This window comes from Notamacropus eugenii, chromosome 3 (assembly GCF_028372415.1).
Source record: "Notamacropus eugenii isolate mMacEug1 chromosome 3, mMacEug1.pri_v2, whole genome shotgun sequence".
NCBI lineage: Eukaryota > Metazoa > Chordata > Mammalia > Diprotodontia > Macropodidae > Notamacropus > Notamacropus eugenii.
In genome coordinates this window covers 232,790,983-232,807,650 of record NC_092874.1, presented here as the reverse complement: position 1 = coordinate 232,807,650, position 16,668 = coordinate 232,790,983, and the positions used below count along the sequence as shown (strand labels likewise).

At 36.4% G+C, this 16,668-nt stretch overlaps 1 protein-coding gene across 18 annotated transcripts in view; it reads left to right on the top strand.

The window, feature by feature from the left end:
• The window catches only part of R3HDM2 (R3H domain containing 2), a 139,585-nt gene that overhangs the window by 18,055 nt on the left and 104,862 nt on the right, over window positions 1-16,668 (top strand). The window contains exon 1 of one of the 18 annotated variants that reach the window (XM_072655144.1): window positions 14,740-14,849. The exons of the other annotated variants lie outside the window; for them this stretch is intronic. The gene's annotated coding sequence lies outside the window, so the exon portion shown is untranslated. Of the gene's footprint in view, window positions 1-14,739; window positions 14,850-16,668 lie in introns of those variants that run through there. 18 annotated transcript variants of the gene reach the window in all.

The following is a 16,668-nucleotide window of genomic DNA, read 5'->3' as shown; positions in this document are numbered from 1 at the left end:
TCTCAATTTTTTAACCAATACCAGATGGTTTTGATGATTCCTACTTTATAATATAGTTTGAGATCTGGGGGACTGTTTTTTCCTCTTTTTATATACCCAGAACTTAGTAAAGTGTCTTGCATATAGTAGGCATGTAATAAATATTTATTGATTGCTAATCGTTCCATTAAGCCATCTTCCCTTGAATTCACCCTTCTTCTTTCTCCCCTTTCCTTCTTATTTCCTCATTGAGTGAAATGTATTTCTGTACCCAACTCTTGATATGTATGTGTATTCTTCCCTCTTTTGACCAGTTCATATGAAAAGAAGGTTTTAAGTGTCACCTGCTGCCCTCACCCCCTCCTGCTTGTTTGTGTAGATGTATAATTGTACATCCTGTTCACGTGGGATAATTTCCACTAACATTTCCTTGCCCTTCCTCCTATCCCCAGTGTATTCCTCTTTCTTTCTGTTCTTCTTTTAAGAGCATGAAGACATAGCAGAACTTCCTCTCCCTTTGTTTTGTTGTTTAGTCGTTTTTCAATCATGTCCAATTCTTTGTGACTCCTTTTGTAGTTTTCTTGGTAAAGATACTACTGGAGTGGTTTGCCATTTCCTTCTTCATCCCGTTTTACAGATGAGGAAACTGAGGCAAACGAAATTAAATGATTTGCTCAGGGTCACACAGCTAGTAAGTGTCTGAGGCCGGGTTTGAACTCAGGTCTTTGTGACTCTAGGAGTGGAGCTTTATCTACTGTGCCACCTAGCTGCCCCGGAACCTCTCCCAGGCCTTGTTTAATTTGACTCCCTCTCTGACCCTTGATGTTGATGGTTTTCAGAGATAACACATGTATCATCTCCCCATATTTGAATGTAATCAGCTTATCTTTGTTTAGTTCCTTACGATTGCTCATTTGTATTTATGTGTTTATATTTATCCTTACTTATGTATTTGAACTGCAGAGTTTCCATACAGCTCTGGTCTTCTTGGAAGGTCCACTTTCCCCTCTTAGTATCATAATCAGTTTTGCTTTATAAATTATTCTTGGCTGTATTTCTATAAACTTTGTTTTCTGTCATACCTTATGCCAAACTTTCTTTGCTCCTTTATAGTGGTGACTGCTAAATTGTGCATGATCCTTTCTGTGGTTCTTCAATATTTGAATTCTTTCTTTCTGACTGCTTGTAGTCTTTTTTTTTTCTTTGACCTGGAAGCTCTGGATTTAAGCTGTAATGTTTGTTGAAGTTTTCATTTGGGGGTTTTGTTTAGGAGATGATTGGTGGATTCTTTCTATTTCCACTTTGCCCTCCGATTCTTAGAGATATAGGTAGTTTCCTTTTGAGATTTTCTCGAAATAGGTATCTAGGCTCTGTTTTTTGTTTTTTTTTGATCCTGGCCTTCAGGTAGTCCAGCAGTTCTTAAGTTTTTTCTCCTTGATCTGTTTTCCAGGTAAGTTGTTTTTATTGCAGTATACTTTACATTTTATTCTATTTTTTTCTGTCTTTTGACTTTGTTTTATTTTTTTCTTGTTGTCTCATTGGATCATTGGCTGTTATTTGGTCCATTTGCATCTTCAGGGAGTTTGTTGTTTGGGCAAGGTATTGTACCTATAGTGCCAAGCTGTTAATTCCTTTTTCAGTTCTTTCTTCCATATCTTTCATTTCTTTTCTGTGTTTTTCTTCAAGCACTCCCATTTATTTAAAAGAATAAAAACAATTTTTAAATTCGTGTTTTCTCTCTTTCAGGTCTTCCAGTTGAATTTGTGCCCAAGATGTGGTTTTTTTTTTTTGAGGCATTATATGTAGTTGTTTTGGAGTTATTCTCTTCCTCTGAGTTTGTGTTATGAGCATTTCTGTCACCATGATTGGTTTTTATGATGGGATTCCTTTTTTGTTTTCTCATCTTTCCATCCTTTTTATTGACTTTGGACTTGATGCTTTTGGTGGGAAGGTCTGGGCTGGTCCTTTTGCTGATTCCTTGGGGTATTGAGCATTGTGTTATTCCAGGATCTTAGGGACAGATGAGTTTGGAGACCTGTAAGCTTGTGGTGTTCCCAAAGTAATTTGATCAAGGACAGAGTCTGAATGATCTCTCTACCCTTTACTTCCCCAACTCTTCAAGTTCCTGACCTGGCTGTAGGTCTGAGCAACAGACTAGATATGGACTCTTCACCCTTATTAGCTAGGTGGGAAGTTGTGCTGGTTCAAAGTGACAAAAACTACATGTTTCCCTTAGGTCTGTGATTCCTGTACTGATTATTCCTCTGCAGGCTTCAGACTGGGCTAAGAGGTGTAAGTGAGACCCTGCTCTGTTCTTAGCATCAGAGCCACACACCACTGTTGCTTGCTTCTGAACTTGCTCCTTCTCAATAAGCTGTGCCCAGTTTCTCATTCTGCTCAATAAAAATCCTCCCTGAATCTGTGATCTGGAGCTGGGTAATGGACAACAAAGCTGCCAGATAACACCATTTCTTGTTGTGGTGCCCCAGTTTGTGTCTGGGGATGCCCCTGTGGATCAGGGACCTAGTCTTGCCATGGTGTACTGCCTATCCCTATGAACTGGAGGGCTCTTGGCCAGATCCTGTCCTCATTGTCCAAAGAACTCCCTATGTGCCTATGCTTTTTTGGACTGGAAAAATGACTCATTATACCTTTTTCTTGTATTTCCCCATAAGGGCTTGTTTTGGTGTACTTTCTAAATCCTTTCGGAGAGAGTTTTTGGGGACAAGGAGAGCTCACTGTACTATTTCCTGCTGTTCCCTGACCATGTTGGTTCCACTCCTGCCTCTTCTTTTCATCTCCTCTTTTAAGACCCTCTGCATTGTGTCTTCAGATCTCATTGTTCAACTAAAATTGCTGGCTAAGGTTACTAGGGATCACTTGATTGCCAAATCTGATGAATTTTTCTCAGTCTTCCTTGTTCTGGAACTGTGAAACATTCGACACTATTGACCAGGGTCTTCTGAATTACCTTTCCTCTAGGTTGCTTTTTTCTTTTAAAATTGATTAATTAATTTTTAGTTTTCAGCATTTGGTTTTTATAGGATTTTGAGTTCTAAATTTCCCCCCTTTCCTCTAGTTTTTAACAAGTGTTCTCTTCCTGCTTTTCCTTTGTGTTTGACCAGTTCCTTCTCAGTCTTTTTGGATCTTCATTCATGTCCTGCCCACTAACAATGTGATATCCTTCAAGGTTCTGACCTGGGTCATTTTCTCTTTTCTTTCTGTACTTTCTTACTTGGTAATTGCATTAGTTTCCACAAGGTCAATTTTCATCTCTAGGCTGATATTTTCTTAGTTCTGAATATCTAGCCCTAATCTCTTTTCTGAACTCTAATCCCATATCACCAGCTGTCTGTTGGACATTTCAAACTGGGTGTCCCATAGGCATATTTAACATGTCTAAAACAGAACTCATTATGTTTTCCCCCAAACCTCTTCTGAACTTTCCTCTTCTTTCTAGGGGGTACCACTATCCTCCCAGTCACCTAGGTTCACAACTTTGGTGTCATTCTTGATTATTTATTCCAACCTCAGTCTATTGCCAAATCTTGTTTTTCCTTCACACAATAATTCATCATTTTCTTTTCATTTACAGTCATTGCCCTTGTTCAGACCTTAATCATCTTTCTCTTGGACTATTGCATTAACTACCTAATTGATCTTCCTATCTTAAATCTTTTCTCTAATCTCTCTTTCACATAGATGCCAAAATGATTTTCCTGAAGTGTTGGTCTGATCATATCCCTCTCTAGTACCCTTAGGACCAAATATAAAATTGACATTTAAAGCTCTTTGCAGCCTTGTTCCTATCTTTTCAGTCTTCTTGCACTTTACTCTCCTTCTTGTACTGTTTGGTTCAGTCATACTGTCATATTTGATCTTCCTCTATCTTCTGTCTCTGTGACTTTGTTGTGGTTGTCCCCATGCCTAGAATTAAGGCTTTCCTACAGGTTTCTTGTAGATTTTTGTGAAGTCTCCCCAACTAGAATGTAAACTCCTTGACCTTAGGGTCTTTTTTTTTTCTTTGTTTCTCTGGCTTTGCACTGTGTTTGGCTCCAGAGTAAATACATAATCAATTGAAGGGGGGAAAATCCATGGTCTAGCACTCAGTCACAGCAGCCATTTATATCATAATGTCAGAAAACAATCCTCTTACATATCTTTTTCAGGGATTTTTCAAAGCAGTGCTCAAAAATTCTTTTGTATGTATGTCTGAAGGCCTTATTTATTTTAAAAAGCAAACAGACAGACAAAATACCCATCAGAACTCTTCCTGTAAAAAAAGATACTAGTACACTGATAAGAGGTAATTTTAAAAATTCTCTTGGGAATAATGAATGAAAAGAGGGTGAATGTTGCACTTCGTTTTGTCTTAGTTCTACCTAACTTATTTCTTTGGTATTTGCTTTTTTAATTCCAACTAAACATCATTGGAAGGAAACTTGACCTACTTAACAGATCCTAAGATTGTAGTTAGAAGTGAGATGTTCTCTTGCTATGCTTGCTTTCTGGATTTGTGTAGGTTGAATTGAAGAATGGATTGATTGATATTTCTGAGAGTTTTATTTTGTCAAAGTGCTGGAATTCCCTTTGTCTTGTAGGATGCAAGCTGATTTAATATTCTGTATGGAGCCCAATTTCATTATGCATTGGAAATACATATGCCATGTTTGTGCTGATGAGTCATTGTATCTATTCAGTTACTTTCATGTGATTACTGAATGTGGGCATAGGCTGAAGATCCAGTGAAGGTGTCTTATTCCTTAAGCCTCCTTTCTCACCTTCCCCTTTGTATTGCCTCTGTTCAAACCTTTTTTTAAAAATTCTGAACATGAATAATAATTGCTAGCATTTCTGTAATGCTGTAAGGTCTGTGAAGCTTTTCTACAAATATTATCTCATTTTATCTTAACAACTCTGGGAAGCAGGTGCTATTATTTCCATTTAACAGATGAGGAACGTGAGGCAGACAGGTTAAATGATTTCCCAGGGTAATAGAGGTAGTAAATGACTAAGGTTATATTTGAACTCAGGTCTTCCTGAATCCAGGTCTGCCCAGCTCTCTCCACTGTGTCACCTAGCTACCTCTAAACAGTAAAAAAAGACCATTTCCACACACATGAAAATATAAGAATATTATATATGAAACCATGAATCACCATTTCATATTACTTGCTTTAAAAATATATATATGAAGTAAATTTCAGAACTTGTCTGTTCTTCCTGAATTTTCTTCTGACCTCTTCTGTACATTAAAAAAATGTTTCAGTCTTCCCATTTTGTTTTTTGGCATCCTTAAAGGTAGCCTCTGGGCCCCCCCTCCCCATTATTAACTGAGAGAAAGAAAGAAAAATCTTGTAACAAATAAGCATAGTCAAAGAAAGCAAATCTATGTAATTATTAAAAATGTCCATCTCTTTCAAATACTGTGTTTCCATTCTCTTTCTTTCAGGAAGTGGGTAATGTGATTCATCATAGGTGCTCTGGAAAAATAATTGGTCATTGCATCGATCAGAATTCTTAAGTATTTCAAAATTATTTTTATTTACAATGTTGATTTCCCTGTATAACTTGTTCTTCTTGTTTTGCTCATTTCACACTGTATCAGTTCAGACTATCCAGGATTCTCTGAAGTCATTCCTTTTGTCATCTCTTATGGCTCAGTAATATTAAATTACATTCACATACCGTAATTTGTCCAGCCAATCTCCATTTGTCTAAGAGTTGATCCTAAGGTGTTCTCCTCCCCCAGTTTTGTTCTTTTTAAGTTTTCTTTCAAGATCAGAACATTTAGCTATTTCTTCCCTTGGCTATTGTACCAGATTAGCATGACATTCATCTGATACCTCTCCCCCATCTCTTCTTCCACATTTGTATTTGTACTCCAATTATGAGAAATAACAAGTTCTACCTCCTTCCTACATCTAGGGTGTTTCTCCTTTTACCTTTCCTTCTCTTCCTCTTAAAAATCCTCTGAACAGAATCAATCTACAAATTCCCTTAATTCCCCTTTGAAGACATGAAGGTTGTGAAGGGACACTTGTTTCTTCTCTATTATGTTAGCATTACATCATCAAAGAGCTCCTTCCAATTGCTAAAATAAATTTTCCTTTTTAGGTTTCTTTTGACTCATGTTTGTATTTTAGAGTAATTACCCAAATCCGTTCTTTTCATCAGAAGATGCTTAAAAGTCCACTGTCAAACTCAAATAGAAAAGGGAGCCACTAAACTGTAAATAAAGATTCCTGTTGATATACATTGACTTAGAAAATCACATATCTATATATCTATGTTTTATTACATTTTATTTATTTTAGTAAATATTTTCCATTTACACTTTAATTTGCTTCAGGCCTCATCAGGAATTTGGGGACCACATGTTTGACACCTCTGCTTCATTCCATTAAAAGCCCATTTTTCCCCCTATGTATTTATACTTAGCTTTTTTCAAGATAAATTATTTTTTGTTATATGCCTACATCTTTTGCCTTTTAAAATATGGCATTCCAATATATTTCTCGTATAATAGAAGCTGCCAGGTCTTGTGTGATCCTGACTGGTCCCTTTATACTTGGACTGCTTTTCTCTGGATTTTTGCAGCATTTTTTCTTTCATGTGGAAGCTTTGGATTTTGGCTATGACATTCCTGTGATTTTTTTCTTTGGGAGTTTCTTTCCTGAGATTATCAATGGTTTCTATTGTAACTTGGCAGTTTTCACTTATGATTTCTTGAAATATAGTGTTCAGTGAAAAAAATAATGGTTTTATTTCTCTTTGACTTGTTTTCCAGGACAGTTGCTTTTTGATGTAATATTTCTTATATTTTCTTTTTTTTCTATCATTTGATTTTTTGCTAATGTTTCTTGTTTCATGGAGTCATTGATTTCTCTTTGGTTTATTCTAGTTTTGGGAATTTTCTGTTCCAAGCTCTTTATTTTACTTCTAATTCTTTCCTCTAGAGCTTTTATTTCATTTTTATCTCTTGCTTCATTTCTTCTAGATATTCATTTACCTTTACTTTTCAGTTTTTTCCTTTGAGCCTTTGCTTGCAGTTATTTGTTCCTTCTTTTTGTGGAATCTCTAGATTTCCAGTAATTTTTTATATTGATTATTTTCTTTGATTTACTAATCTCTCCAACTTCAGTTCTTGAATTGTTTTTTTTTAGATACTATTTTATTTTTTCCAGTTATATGTGAAGATTTAATTTAACATTCATTTTTTTATAAGATTTTGAGTTCCGGATTTTTTTCTCTCCTACTTGCCCCTCCTTCCTGTCCTCCCCTTCCTGTTCCCCAAGGCAGTAACCAATTTGATGCAGGTTATATTTGACCAATCATGTAAAACATTTTCCTATTAGTCATGTGATGAAGAAAGAAACAGAACCAAAAGAAAAAACTGAAAAAAATTGAAGTGAAGTGAAAATAGTATGTATGCTTCAATGTGCATTCAGACTATCAGTTCTTTCTTTGGATGTGTCTACCTTTTCCCATCCTGAGTCTTTTGGAATTGTCTTTGGATCATTGTGTTGCTGAGAAGAGCTAAGTCAGTCATAGAAGATCTTGCCCAATGTTGCTGTTACTGTGGACAGTGTTCTGGTTCTGCTCACTTTGCTCGGCATCAGTTCATGTAAGTTTTTTGGAGTTTTTTTGGAGTTATTGCATCTGCTAATCATTTCTTATAGCACAATAATAGTTAAGTAATAGTTTAAGTTGGGTTCTGTGCTAGGCCCTGGCTGTGCTTTGGGGTGAGATCATACTGGGTCTCTGCACTGATCTCTAACTTTGAGACTCCTCACTATTCTTGATAGCTTCCTATGAATGTTCTACCTTGTCAGTACCTTTCTAAAATGTGCTGCTCAGAACTGAAGACGATCTCTAGATGGCGTCTGACCAGGGCATAGTAGAGTGGGATTAGAGTCTCATTCCTTTTGGATACAGTGCTTCTATCAACACAGCCCAAGAGTGAATTTATCTTTTTTACCTCTGCCTCAGAATCCAAGGGTTCTGTCAAACAAAGCTTAGGTGCCACCACCTCTGAATCCCCCCAACTCTAGTGTCTTCCCCTCTGCAAATATTTGTAGAGTCTGTATATACATTGTTTTCTTCCAGTAGGATGTCAGTTTTTTGAGAGCAGGAGCTGTTTTATTTTTGTCGTTTTATCTCCAGTACCAACACAGTGCCAGGCACAGGCAGAGTGCTTCAGAAATGCTTTCTGGATTGAACTGGCAGTGATGTGCCTCTCTTAGATAGTCACTTCATTCAAGAAGGGGCGTCTGTTGTAGGTACTTGATGTTGATCAGGAATCTACATTTTAGGATCCTGCCTCCTCAGTGATTTTAGAAACAATAATAAGACCACCATACAACTGTTCCGTACTTTTCCAGTAGGTTTTCCTCCCAACTACATACATCGTGGTTTTAAAGTCATGGTTTTAAACTCTGTTGACTGTTGAGCCTTTTGAACTCTCTTCTTTAGGCCTTCCACAGAATTGTTTAATTTGTATAGAGTTACTAATATGATTTTGACACGATACATTACTTGCAAATTGTTCATAGTTTCCAGGGATAGAAAGGAACTGCAGCTGGTCAAGGTGTCTTGGTTGCATTTGTTTTGAGTGGACAGTAATTTTAAAATAAACAAGAATCCTTGGGGCAGGGAACACCTGTCAGTTACCTGTCAGCTTATCAGGGTGGATAAGCAGGAAACCTTGGTGGAGGTGACATTGTCACCACAGAGAATCGTTTGCCTTGGATTTATTGGGCCTCTCATTAAGGGAGCTGTCATAACTGTTATCTTAGAGAGAAGTCAGACTAATGGCTCAGGATCTATATAACTTGAAAATTATTTATTTTGGAAGGGGAGTTCCGTTCTCAGTTAAGTAATTCATTGAAAACAATTCTTGGCTATTTTTAGATTATTACAGTTAGTATTTTTAAGGTTTGTTCTTTGGGCAGCTAGAGACTCTTATGCTTCTTAAGTAAGTTTAATTAATTGTCTTGATCTCCCCACAGGTTAATTTGTTAAAACTATGGTTTCCATTTTTATTTGTTGCTCAAAGTAGTTTACTGTTTATAGGAATAAAAGCCTAGAGGTGGCAATCTATTGCAAAGAATAAATACTAGTTTGTGAATACTAGTGGTTTGTAAGGATAGGACAAAAATGTCAGTTCTGGATGTGGCAGTGTTACTAGTAAAGCCTTGTAGTGTTTTGTTAGATTGCTGAACTAAATCTGCCTTACTCTATCTTCAGATATTATATCATAAGTATTTATAACCATGGCTAATTAAAATTTTTTTTGTTATTATGAATTTGACAGATATAAACAAACACAAACATTTCCACAGAGTGAACAAAAAAGAATTGTCTAAGAGATTGTGAATATTATATAAAATTTATTTTAAAGGAATATATTAAATTTAACATGGTCCTTCCAGCATTGCCCTACTTGCCCGTGTCCCCTTCTGAATTCCTTCTGCTCTCTTCTGTGTATTTTTTAAATGTTTCATTGACACTTTTGGTATTACTATTACTACCAGCCAACTTCTATTACTCTCCTCCCCATTCCAAAAAAAAAAAAAGCCTTCTCTTAAATATAGTCAAGCAAAATAAATCCAGACATTGTGTCTAAATACGTGTGTCTTATTCTCTATCTCTAGTCCATCATTTCTCTGTCAAGAGATAGGAAACATGATTCATAATCATTTTTCTGGATTCATAGTTGATTAGAGCACTAAAGTTGTGAAGTCTTTTAGTGTTGTTTTCCTTTGTGGTGTTGTAGTCATTGTATAAATTGTTCTGGTTATTCTGACTTTAAATCAGTTCATATAAGCCTTCCTGGGTGTCTTTGACTACATTCTTTTTGTCATTTCTTACCTCTCAGTAACATTCCATTATACTTGTATGTGGCATAATTTATCCTGTCATTTCCCAGTTGATGGGCCTCTACTGTATTTCCATTTTTGTTTGCTCCAGTAAAAAATGCTGCTATGAATATTTTGCATATCTGTCTTTGATTTCTGGAGGGGTATATGTCTAGGATTGGTATCAATGAATCAAAGGTATAATTACAGTTTAGTGAACTTTTTGGTGGTATAATTCCACATTGTTTTCCCACATAGTTAGATTAGTTCACATCCCTATCAAATGTGCATTAATTGTGCTTGACCTCCCACAGCTGCTCCAACAATTTCATTTTCCTTTTTTATTGTCTTTGCCAACCTCATGAATATGAAGTGGAAGCTTAGAGTTATTTCATTTCGTGGTTAGTGATAAGAGCATTTTTTAAAATATGACTGTTGATAGCTTGAATTTCTTTTTTTTAAACATTCTGAATTTAAACATGTAGCAGAACACCAAAAAATATGTATATGCATGTATGTATATATACATATATTTCCACATGTTATTTTGAAAAATACCCTATTTATGCTTCTTTTTGAATGTCTATTCTTTTTTTTGTTTATTTTTTAAATTACTTTTTTTTCAATAAAAATACACTTTTTGGTACCTGCTTCCCTCCTACTCATTTTGAGAAAGAAAGAAAAAGTTTCTGTTATAAATACACAGTTAAGCTAAACAATTTCTTCCATTGGTCATGTCCAAAAAATGTCTCAGTGTGCGTACTAGGTTCATTATCTCGCTGTCGAAGGTAGCTAACATGTTTAATCATGAGTCCTCTGGAATCATGGTTGTTCATTGCATTGGTTACAATTCTAAAGTCTTTCAAAGTCTTTACAATAATGTTGTTATATAAATTGTTCTGGTTCTGCTTACTTCACTCTTCATTAGTTCATACAAGTCTTCCCAGGTTTCTCTGAGATTAATCTCTTCATCATATCTTACAGTACAATAGTATTTTGTTATATTCTAATCTCATAATGTATTCAGCCATTCCCCAGTCCATAAAACTCTTAGTGTACAGTTCTTAGACATTACATAAAGAGCTGCTATAAATATTTTTGTACATTTGGGTCTTACTTCTGTTCTTTGAAGTAGAGACCTTATATTGGTATCGCTGGTTGATGGATATGCACAGTTCATCAACTTTTTTGGGCATAGTTAGCACATTCTTTATTTCTCTAATAATTGTTGATTTAAGTTTTTTATATAGCTAATTTGTACTTCAATGCCATCACCTTTCTCTTAGGCAGTAGGTAGTATATTTCCTCCTTGGTTCTTTGATGTCATGGTTGGTCACTGCAATAATCAGAGATCAAAGCTGTTTTCCTTTCCAATTTTCCAGTCATTATATGAATTGTTCTCTTGATTTTGCTCATTAAATTCTCCATAGTTCAAACAGGTTTTCTTGATTGATCTTGTGTATCATTTTTTATATCATAATAATATTGTTGCATTCATATGCTATAATTTTTTTTCATAATTTTTCTCTAATTGATGGCATCCCCTTAGATTCTAGTTTTGATTTCTGTTCATATTCTTTGACCTTTTGTCTACTGAGGAATGACTCCTGTTCTCATATATAATATTTGTATCAGTTACCAATATACCACAAGTATCTGACATTTTTCAGTGGAAATTGCTGCAAAGATTTTTTTTACAGTTAACTGCTTCCCTTCTCATGGCATTTTGTTTATGCATAAACTTTGCAGTTTTATGTAATAAAAACTATCCATTTTTTTTCCAGTGATAGATCCTCTCTATCTCTTGTTTACTGAAGAGCTCCTTCCTAGTTGTCGTTGTAAAAAGGTCTCCTCTGCTCTTTTGTTTTATGATGTTATGTTCTTATCTGAGTCTTGTATCCATTTGGAGCTTATTGTGGCATGCAGTGCAATGTTAGTCTAAGCCCGTTTTCTGCCAAACTCCCAGTGATCTTTGTCCATTAGTGAGCTTTTATACTAGAAGTTGGAGTTTTTAGTTTCTCAAACACTGCTGTTTGTTTGCTTCTAGACCTCGTGTACCACTGTTCAGCTTACTTGTTTTTCAATCAGTATCAAATATTTAGTTACTGTTTTGGAGGATAGCTTGAGATCCGGAACTGCCAGGCCCCTTACTTTCCCACTTTTTTCACCATTTTCCTTAAGTTTCATCACTTTTTGTTCCTCTAGATGAATTGTTATTATTTCTTTGTTCTAGAAAATAACTCTTTTGTAGTATTATTGGTATGGCCCTGATTCTGTAAATTAATTTAGTTTTTGTTGTCATTTTTATTATATTGGCAACCAAGGGCAATTTAACAAAGCTGTTCTCTTAGCTCTGAGGCTCCCTTCCACTTACAGCGAAGGTTAGCAAGGCCTTTGGAGACAGCTGCCCGGGAGAAAATTGGTTCTGGGCTCCTTAGACCCAGAGTACAGTGCTGCCAGTTACGTTTATCATCCCACTTTCCTGGAGTACATGTTCAATTGTGGAAAAGGAAAAGAACCATGTGAGACTGTAGTGAAGGGGTATGAAAAGGACAGTGTTTATGTAGTACCTGAAGATTTAGGGAGCCCCTTGTTGTGTGTTCTCATTTGATCCTCACAGTAACTCTGTGTGGCAGGTGCTATTTTTATTCTCATTTTACAAATGAGCAAATGGACTCTGAGCAGTAAGGTGACTTACCTAGGGTCACATGGCTATTAAATTTAGTCAGAGGTGGGACCTGAACAACACAGATCTTCCCATTCCAAGTCTAGTCTTCCTACCCACTGTTCTCCCCAGCAACAGCTGCTGCAGGTAACTTATTGAAAATAACCCATTTTATCCCAGAGGGAAGCATTCAGCATTCTTTACCACTTCCCCAGCATAATTACTGAGAGATATGAATGGACATACTACTATGAAGATTTCCATGTAGGTTTTTTCGGGGTTGAGGGGAGGTAGAAAGTGGAAGGGTGGAAGAAATTTGTTACTAAGGATTTTCTTCCTTATTGTGCCCATTCTAAAAACACTCTTTTCCTTTATTCTTTTGGCATTCTCCCCTTTAACTATTTTTGATATTACCTTTTTAACATCCTTCCTTTGTTTTTCACCTCTTACTTAAGGTTCAGAGCTCCAAACTGAACATATTACCCTAAAAGAAGACACAGCTAAACTCCTCCCAAGGGTTTCCAGCTTTAAGAAAATCTGCCCCCTGAGTTTGTAAATTAGAAGTTACTAGTTGCATGGAGTATCAGGGTTCCTATTTCTACCCATTGAAAAACTTAAAAATGTAGTTATATTTTTGGTTGATTGCAAATTTAAGGAAAAAAGGTTATTTCCAACATTTCTTGCTTTGCAAAAATGATTTTATTGTAGTGTTTCTTATATATGCCTGTCTTTAGTGCATTTGAGTTTTAATTTGCAGTTCTCTAACATGGGCACCATGGTGCGGAGGAAAGATCACAGGACTTAAAAGAACTAGATTCACGTTTTAGTGACTACTTGGAAAGTCATTTAGCTTCTCACCTTGAGTTTTCTCCTTTTGTAAAATGGAGAACAGTACTCATTTATGTGATAAGGTTGTTGTGTAGGTATGCAGGAAGCTGGTTTGTGAGCTATAAAATACTGCTGCTGCTGCTCTTTCTCCTCCTCCTCCCTTACTGCACCCACCGCAGAGAGGCCATTCCCTGACTGCTTCTTAAAGAGGCTTGTCCACTTCTAAGTGGGTACATATAAGTGGCCTAGCCTAAAAAGGCCAAGGTCTCCCAGTGCATCCTGGGCCACCTCCAGTCATCCTGAGGAATATCTGGTGGCTCAGGAGGAAAAGTGAGGCTGGTGACCTGCACAGCCCTCCCTCACTCAAAACAAAGTCAAGTGCTAAAAGGACAGACACAACAACAATAACAAATATTGGTACATGATAGACTAGAGATCCTAAAAAGATCTTTGTACATTGGAATGATACATTAAATCTAATAAATTAAATGTAATAGGGGTAAATGTAAAAGATTTCATTCCATCCAAGAAAATCAACTGCATAAGTAAAAATGAGGGAGGAGTAGTTAGCAAGTCATTTGAAAAAGCCAATTTTAGTGGACCATAAGCTCAGTATTAGACAACAGTTTGGGCCAGTCAAAAAGTCTGATTAAGTTTTAGAATGGACAAATAGAAATTTAAGGACTGGAACAAAGAATATAACAGTTCCATAGTACCCTGCCCTAATCAGATAACAAGAAGAGTGTTTTATCTGGTTCTTGGTACCATGTTTTTGGAGGCACAGTAAACTGGTGTAGAGGAGGTTGACTTGGATAGAAAGTGAATTTAAAATTACAGCGTGGAAGAACTAGTTGAAGGAACCAGGGATTTTTAGCTTGGAAAAGATAAGCCTTAGAGGAGTCATGATGGCCATATGCAGATATTTGAAGGTTTGTCATGTGGAAACTGTTAAATTTTTTCTGTTTGTTATTAGAAGGCAGAAATAAGGCCCATAGCTTAATGGTGGAGGGTGGCAGATTTTTGTTCTTAAGTTTAAGGCAGAAAACTTCTACCAATTATGGCTTCCCCAAAGTATTAATATGACCTTTTGAGTATAGTGAATACTATAACTTTTGTTTTGAAAATAGGAATTTATTCCAATGGAATTATGTATTAGGGAACATTTTGAGCATAATGATGATTTTGGTTTGCTTATGTACAAATGAGAAATAGTGAGAATGCAGAAAACTGCACCACTTCACAACCCCCTTCCACAAGCAAACTTTGGGTCTTTGTCAGGTTAAAGGGCAGCTACATGGTGCAGTGCTAGGCCTGAAGTCAGGAAGACTTACCTTCCTGGGTTTAAATTTAGCCTCAGATTATTAGCTCTGTGACCCTGGGCAAGTCACTTAACCCAGCTTGTCTCAGTTCCTCATCTGGAAAAGGAAATGGCAAAATGCTCCAGTATCTCTGCCAAGACAACCCCAAATGGGATCACAAAGTATTGGATATGACTGAATGACAACTGCGACAACAAGGTAAAGTGCTGTATCTATTTTATATTTTCTGATGCAGATGGGGGCTGTGGGTGGAGGAAGGTTGGTCTGCTCTGCACCACCCGTCTTCTGCTATGGCCTCTGGCCCTAGGCTGAGAACTGTGGGCTGCCCAACTTGCTTAAGAGATTTTGTCAGCCTTCAACTCGGGCTGAGCAGCAGCAAGCAGCCTGAGGCAGTGAACACTGCCATTATTATTGTAGTATATATGTATTTCATAACCATTTAACATGTATAATATTCTTGCCATTTTGGCTAGGTTCCTATCTTTTTTTATGTGTCACTGAATTTTTGAGCATTGTCTCCCTAACTCCATTTTTTCCATAAGCCTTGTGGTTTTTATTGTTCAGTTTTTGCATAACATGATTCTTTTTGGGAATGCATATATACTGTTATAGCAGAGCTGATTGTACTTCATTAAATTCCTATTGGCAATGGGAGATTCCAGAGTGCCTGTCACTGTCCAAGAAAAATCTATAAAAAATGAATATAATATCTGTTATAATGTAAGTTAATGTTAAATAGTATTTGATATGTTGAAATTTAGATTTCAAATAAATGTTAAGGAATAAATTTATAAATAGATTTAGGCCTTTGATCTAACTTCCTGAGCATTCTTAGTATTCACTGCAAACTATACAAAAGTTAAGGTACTTTTTGTACCATTTTATCTATACTTAAGTGAACTCACTTGAAGCCCAGTAGAATATTTTTGTTCTTCTGCTTTTGTAGTGCGTTCTTCTCTGCCCTTTCCTTTCCCTTGGAGTTTTTCTTTGAAAAATAGCAGAAAATCTCAGTTACTGTTGACTATTTTTCTATAGTTATTTTTATCCTTAGGTGAATGGGAAAAGGATAAAGACAGCCAGAGAGAGAAGAAAAAAGGAACTCAGGGACAGCTAAGTAGAGCATTGGATAGAGAGCACTGGCCCTGGAGTCAGGAAGACCTCAGTTCAGATGTGGCCTCAGACAGTTACTAGCTGTGTGACTCTGGGCAAGTCACTTAACCATGATTGCCTCCAAAAAGAACATTTTATTAATGCTGGAAATTATTTTTGCATGCAACTGGGAAATAAGATATATAGACAGTGGTGTGTGGTAGTCTCTCTTGCCCTTCAGAAAGGTGGAGGGGAGGAGGATGGGAGAAGGAAGGCCAGTATGGAGGGGAGGAATAATTGGAGTGCATGCTGTCTTAGGATAGGGGGAGGGGAGAGATGGGGAGAAAATTTGTAATTCAGGTTCTTGTGAGAGTAAATATTGAAAACTAAAAATAAATTAATAAGAAAAAGGAGCTCAATCCAAAAACAGTCATACAATAGTAGATTAGCACTGGAAGAAACCTTTGAGGCCACCAAGTCCACCTTTCTAATTTTACGGGTGAGATTATTGAGGCAAAGAGAGATTAAGTGACTTTACCTGAATCACTTACATTGAAACTGAGGCAAGATTTAACCTATCTCGTCTTGTTTCCAAGTCCAGTATCCTATGTTTCTTAGCCTTTTCTAAACATAGCTATTATCAGAAGTTTGCAAATTAATTAAATTTAGGCTTAGGGCTAGAAATCAGTAAGTTATGATGGAGCAACATAAAAAGAATATACAAATGTACAAGAATGGGAATGGGTACCATTTGAACTTCACTCTTCTCTGAACTAAGTAAAAGAGAGTTGAACCACCTACATGCCATTGTGCCTGTGCATGTATGCTCTTATTCACACATGCACAAATTTGTTGTGGAAATACATTAAATTTGACAGGGAAAAAAGAAACAGGGAGAAGGCAGAAGAGAGGGGATTTAAGAGGGAGT